Source organism: Clarias gariepinus, chromosome 20, assembly GCF_024256425.1.
Source record: "Clarias gariepinus isolate MV-2021 ecotype Netherlands chromosome 20, CGAR_prim_01v2, whole genome shotgun sequence".
In the NCBI taxonomy this organism is placed as follows: Eukaryota; Metazoa; Chordata; class Actinopteri; order Siluriformes; family Clariidae; genus Clarias; species Clarias gariepinus.
The window spans coordinates 28,808,299-28,814,644 of NC_071119.1; the positions used below are offsets into that span (position 1 = coordinate 28,808,299).

General features: G+C 43.6%; 1 long non-coding RNA gene across 1 annotated transcript; it reads right to left on the minus strand.

The window, feature by feature from the left end:
- Positions 1-2,760: 2,760 nt before the first annotated feature.
- Positions 2,761-3,582, minus strand: LOC128508366 (uncharacterized). Its single transcript, XR_008355907.1, has 3 exons — positions 3,488-3,582; positions 3,020-3,081; positions 2,761-2,908 (listed from the first exon to the last, which is right to left on the minus strand). It is a non-coding gene; the product is annotated as an uncharacterized LOC128508366 (long non-coding RNA).
- Positions 3,583-6,346: the final 2,764 nt, after the last annotated feature.

Here is a 6,346-nt window from a genome sequence, read left to right on the forward strand (position 1 = left end):
AGTTAGCAGCAGTTTAAATGAAAAAAAAAAAAGCCGTTTTGTAAATCAACTGTTTTATAAATCTTGCAGGTGACATCTCACCTTTTATACACGATCATATTGATTACCACAGAAGTCATAAAAAAAGAAGATGCCATAAAAATGGGGGGGTGCCATAAAAATGGGGGGGGGGGGGGGAGTGAGGGCGGAGGAACCTACAAAGGCAATGTAGGTATCACTTGTCATTTTTAGGAATTTTATTCTATAATTACTTCTTATTTATTGTGTTCTTATTTTTTTTAAGTTCTAATAGAAATTTAAAACTACTGCATGGATTAAAGAATGCTAACAACAGAGCATAATGTTAAGCAATATACTGGGATATAATATTAATATGGAAAATAATGTGATATGATATTAATAATAATGTTACATATTCTGCATATAACCAAAGTGGTCACAAAACAAATGAAAAAAAGATTCACCACATTGATTGAAATAAGGAAGGACTGTAGGTAAGAGGATTCCATGGGATAAGTACTGGAGTGATTAATATATCAGCTGCAACAAGTTATTTAACCCTAACTGATTTAGTGAGCAGCTTCTTGTTTCTTAACAAACCACGTCAGGAAACATATCTTGTGGTCATGGCAAATGGGCGTGGACACTCACACGATGTTTCCCCGGCGTGCGGCTGGTGAGGCGCAAGACGGTCCCGGTGGAGCAAAACTCGTGCCCGCCCTGCCAACCGCACCCGGTAGATGACATCGGAGAGCCGAGCTATTACCGTACAGGGGCCCACCCAGTGAGACACACGCCCGGCTGAGAGCCCCCTCCTCCTCCTTCCGGAGGAACACACCCACACCTGCTCGCCAGCAGCAAAATCTCGCCCCTGGCTGTGAGTGTCCACGCCCATTCGCCCCATAGGTGCCCCCACCCGAAAGTCTTGCAGCGGTGCCCGCGAGCGCTGGGTGGGGCCCTTCTGCCTGGCGATGAGCGGTTCACAGTTCAGCTGTGAGACCGGCAGAGCGACTGCGGGTGACGCTCTGGGTGACGCAGTAACACGGCTGCACGCTGGCTCGGACGGCTGATCACCACCGGAGGGCGTGGAGGACTGCACGGGGGGAACGTCTTGCGTCGAGGGTTCTACGTCGACACGGCGCTCCACTCGCTCGCAGTACCGGCCACGCGCTTCGCTGCCCGGCCCGGCGAGGTAAAGCGCCGATGTTAGCGCGCAGATTTCCCACTCGGCCTGCTACCGGAAGTTCCGCCCCCCGGGTGTGTGCTGCTAACCTGTCCGGCTGTGGTTTGGGTCCGAGCAACCTGGCTACCCCGAAGTTACCACGCAGAGTTCCGCTGGACAAGTTCAGCACCGCACCCCATTGACCCAAAATGTCCAACCCCAAAACGCAGTCCTCCTCGACATTCCCCACAACGAACCCGTGGGAATAAATCTGTCCACCCACCTGGACTCGCGCTGTGCGACACGCCCTCACCTTCACGCAGCCCCCAGCAACGGTGCAGATGCCGAAGGCAGGATCAGGCCGTCCGCAAACACGTTTGCTTTGCCCCAGTAATCCAGAGCGCAGCAGCGAAACAGTGGAGCCGGTGTCCACGAGCGCCCGCAGTAAGACGCCATCCAGCACACAGTCGATGTAAAGCCCAGCGCGGCTTACCACGCATATTTTTAAAAAATATTTTTTGCATATTTAAACAAAAGCATTAGTGTCAGTTGAGGCTTGCAGTGCAGGGGGGTCAAGCTCAAACCTCTGTGCAGATCATTCAAGTTCTTTTACTAAAACCCTGTCCTCGTGGAAATTACATTGTGTTTTTTTGTTGCCATGGAAATCTAATTCTAAACCAAAGGATTCCAATATCTCCTAGATAGAGCTGGCGTGCATCCAGGTTTCCATACCACAAAAACAGAGAAAGGCCACACCTCGTCTATTAAAAGTCAAGATAGACTGAGTAAACATGTCACATCAATGACTTTTACTTGATTAAAAAGAAAGCCTGCAACCAAACAAGCCCATTTTACAGCTTATACAATTCTGTGCTTTTTTATGCTTGCAGTTTTGTCCCAAAGTTTTGAAAAAAGTATACGTCTGATAATTAAATGTCCACATACTTATATTATTAAAGTATATGTAATTTAGGATTATTTGGTGCAATGCTTTTATTCATACAGAGTGTAGAATTAGTACGTATTTTTAGACTCTAATATAAAAGAGTTGTATGTTGGTGTGTACAGTATATACAGGCAAGTGTTTTACTATTAACCTTTATGAAACCACAATAATCTGGTCTTATACAAATTAACTACACTAGTTAAAAATTTTAATTTAAATATACAACTATAATATTTGTAGGACAGAATGTGAAGAATTTTTCAGGAAAATCAGGACCCTCATTTTTTCTCCAGCTTAACGTTTCAATATGTTTGTATTTCTTACTTAAAAATATCTTCTGCTAATAAGAATAAATTATTGCCCTATAGACCCTTTATCTTATTAATAAATACATCGCTTATTGTATATGTTTAATGATCAGGTCTAGAGTTAGAAATGCAATGATAATGAAAGCAGGAGTGAGAGTACAGACATCCAGATCATGGAAAATGAGCTGGCAATGATAGGAGGCATGGAATTACCTGCAAAATACAAACATATATATTTGTTAACATTAAATGTGGAGAAATATATATTTACAGCTACAATTATTATATTATAATTCATTATAAATAAGTAAGCCTAAAGTCTATGCAAATGTATACTGACCAAGAATCTGAATGGCAGTGATGGAGTTTGGAATAACAGGAAATGTCAAGTTAACCAGTCCATCTAAAAGAGTTTTTTTTATATCAGATTCAGTAACATTTGGGCCATTAGAATTAAAGTTAAGGTTGGCTAATATCTTAGTCGAACCATTGCTGTAGGGACACAAATATAGATATAAAATATTACGTTAAGTAAGAAATCCATAAATTAATAAATACTAATAATTAAAACACAAATAAGTAAAAACATATACTCCAGCATACCTGAACTGTAAAATGTCCATGCTTTTGAAGTTTTTATAGGGTTTAGAGTACAAAGGTTCAACCTGAAAGAAAATTAAAATGACTCAGGTGAGTATCAACAGTAGTTAAACACCCTGATGAACTACTCTGTCACAATTAGTACCAAATGCAGTTGGTAAATAATTAATAATAAATGATGAATATACCGAACCTTAAGAATGTTCGAAATTAAAAAACTAATTGCATCCTAATGCATGTGCATTTAGTCAGGTTACACAATATTTCTCTATTTTAATTAAACTGCACTGAAAAATCAGGTGAATGTAAAAATTTAGCGTTTTCTTCTTTTAAGAAAAAACACTAAAACATTTCTCAGGTTCTTTGGGTTATATGAGTTAACAACAGAATTTCGAGGGAAGGAATTTTTTTAAGGTAAATGAAATAAAATAAATAGTAAATTAATTAAAATTAATTATCAAAAAAATATACCTGACTACGTATATTTTTAGCTTTTGTTGCAAACTGTGGAGAGTTGGTATCAGCCAGCGCTTGATTAAAGGTTTCATTAATACTGAAAATCAAGACATAAACTGCAGTTACGCCTGCAGGTACAGCATTTGTGCTGGTGGGTAAAGGTGTGCTTGTTGAGTGGTCTGTAGAAGTGCTCAGGGTTAAAATCATGGTTGTAGAGCTTCTTGTAGAATTGCTAAAAGGTGAAGTTGTGGTTGTTGAGCTGTATGTAGACGTGCTCATGGGTAAAGTTGTGGTTGATGAACTAGTTAAAGACATGCTTGTGGGGGAAGATGTAGTGGTTGAGCTGTGTGGAGATGTGCTGATGGGTGAAATCGTGTTCGTTGGAATTTTTATAGGCTCAGCTAGGGTTGAACTTGTTGAGCTGGTTGACGACATGGCCATGGGTAAGGTTGTGGTTGTTGGAGTGGTTTTAGATGAGCTTGTGGCTAAAGTCGTGGTTGTTGATCTCTGTGTAGTCGCGCTGGTGGGTAAAGTTAGAGTGGTTGTAGATAAGCTCATTGGTGAAGTCGTAGTTGTTGAGCTGTGTGTAGACGTGCTTGTGACTGAAGTCAGGGGTGTTGGGGTAGTTGAAGTTGTGCTTGCAGGTGAAGTCATGGTTGTTGAGCTGTGTGTAGACGTGCTTGTGACTGAAGTCGTGGTTGTTGAAGTAGATGTAGACGTGCTTGTGGGTGAAGTCGTGGTTGTAGACGTGCTTGTGGGTGAAGTCGTGGTTGTTGGGGTGGTTGTAGATGTTCTTGTGGGTAAAGTTGTGGTTGTTGTAGATAAGACTGTGGGTGAAGTTGTGGTTGTTGAGCTGGTTGAAGACGTGCTTGTGGGTGAAGTCGCACTTGTGGTGGGTGTAAAAGAGCTTGCAGGTAAAGTCGTAGTTGTTGAGCTGTGTGTAGATGTGCTTGTGGATGAAGTCGTGGTTGTTGGGGTTGTTGTAGATGAGCTTGTGGGTGGAGTTGTGGTTGTTGAGCTGGTTGAAGACATGCTTGTGGGTGAAGTCGCACTTGTTGTGGTGGGTGTAGAAGAGCTTGCAGGTAAAGTCGTAGTTGTTGAGCTGTGTGTAGGTGTGCTTGTGGATGAAGTTGTGGTTGTTGGGGTAGTTGAAGATGTGCTTGTGGGTGAAGTTGTGGGTGAAGTTGTGGTTGTTGTAGATAAGACTGTGGGTGAAGTTGTGGTTGTTGAGCTGATTGAAGACATGCTTGTGGGTGAAGTCGCACTTGTTGTGGAGGGTGTAGAAGAGCTTGCAGGTAAAGTCGTAGTTGTTGAGCTGTGTGTAGGTGTGCTTGTGGATGAAGTTGTGGTTGTTGGGGTAGTTGTAGATGTGCTTGTGGGTGAAGTCATGGTTGTTGAGCTGTGTGTAGGTGTGCTTGTGGATGAAGTCATTGTTGTTAAGCTGGTTGTCGATGAGCTTGTAGGTGAAGTTGTGGTTGTTGTAGATGAGACTGTGGGTGAAGTTGTGGTTGTTGAGCTGGTTGAAGACGTGCTTGTGGTTGAAGTCGCACTTGTGGTGGATGTAGAAGAGCTTGCAGGTAAAGTCGTAGTTGTTGGGGTGGTTGTAGACGTGCTTGTGAGTGAAGTCATGGTTGTTGAGCTGTGTGTAGATGTGCTTGTGGATGAAGTCATGGTTGTTGAGCTGGTTGAAGATGTGCTTGTGGGTGAAGTCGTGATTGTTGCGGTTGTTGTCGATGAGCGTGTAGGTGAAGTTGTGGTTGTTGTAGATGAGACTGGAGGTGAAGTTGTGGTTGTTGAGCTGGTTGAAGACGTGCTTGTGGGTGAAGTCGCACTTGTTGTGGTGGGTGTAGAAGAGCTTGCAGGTAAAGTCGTAGTTGTTGAGCTGTGTGTAGGTGTGCTTGTGGATGAAGTTGTGGTTGTTGGGGTAGTTGTAGATGTGCTTGTGGATGAAGTTGTGGTTGTTGGGGTGGTTGTAGACGTGCTTGTGGGTGAAGATGTGGTTGTTAAGCTGGTTGAAGACGTGCTTGAGGGTGAAGTCACGCTTGTTGCGGTGGGTGTAGAAGAGCTTGCATGTAAAGTCGTGGTTGTTGAGCTAAGTGTAGGTGTGCTTGTGGATGAAGTTTTGGTTGTTAGGGTGGGTGTGGACGTGCTTGTGGGTGAAGTCATGGTTGTTGAGCTGGATGTAGATGAGCTTGTAGGTAACGTCGTGGTTGTTGCGGTGGTTGTAGATGAGCTTGTAGGTAAAGTCGTAGTTGTTGAGCTGTGTGTAGGTGTGCTTGTGGATGAAGTTGTAGTTGTTGGGGTGGTTGAAGACGTGCTTGTGGGTGAAGTCATGGTTGTTGAGCTGGTTGAAGATGTGCTTGTGGGTGAAGTCGTGATTGTTGCGGTTGTTGTCGATGAGCTTGTAGGTGAAGTTGTGGTTGTTGTAGATGAGACTGGAGGTGAAGTTGTGGTTGTTGAGCTGGTTGAAGACGTGCTTGTGGGTGAAGTCGCACTTGTTGTGGTGGGTGTAGAAGAGCTTGCAGGTAAAGTCGTAGTTGTTGAGCTGTGTGTAGGTGTGCTTGTGGATGAAGTTGTGGTTGTTGGGGTAGTTGTAGATGTGCTTGTGGATGAAGTTGTGGTTGTTGGGGTGGTTGTAGACGTGCTTGTGGGTGAAGATGTGGTTGTTAAGCTGGTTGAAGACGTGCTTGAGGGTGAAGTCACGCTTGTTGCGGTGGGTGTAGAAGAGCTTGCATGTAAAGTCGTGGTTGTTGAGCTAAGTGTAGGTGTGCTTGTGGATGAAGTTTTGGTTGTTAGGGTGGGTGCGGACGTGCTTGTGGGTGAAGTCATGGTTGTTGAGCTGGATGTAGATGAGCTTGTAGGTAACGTCGTGGT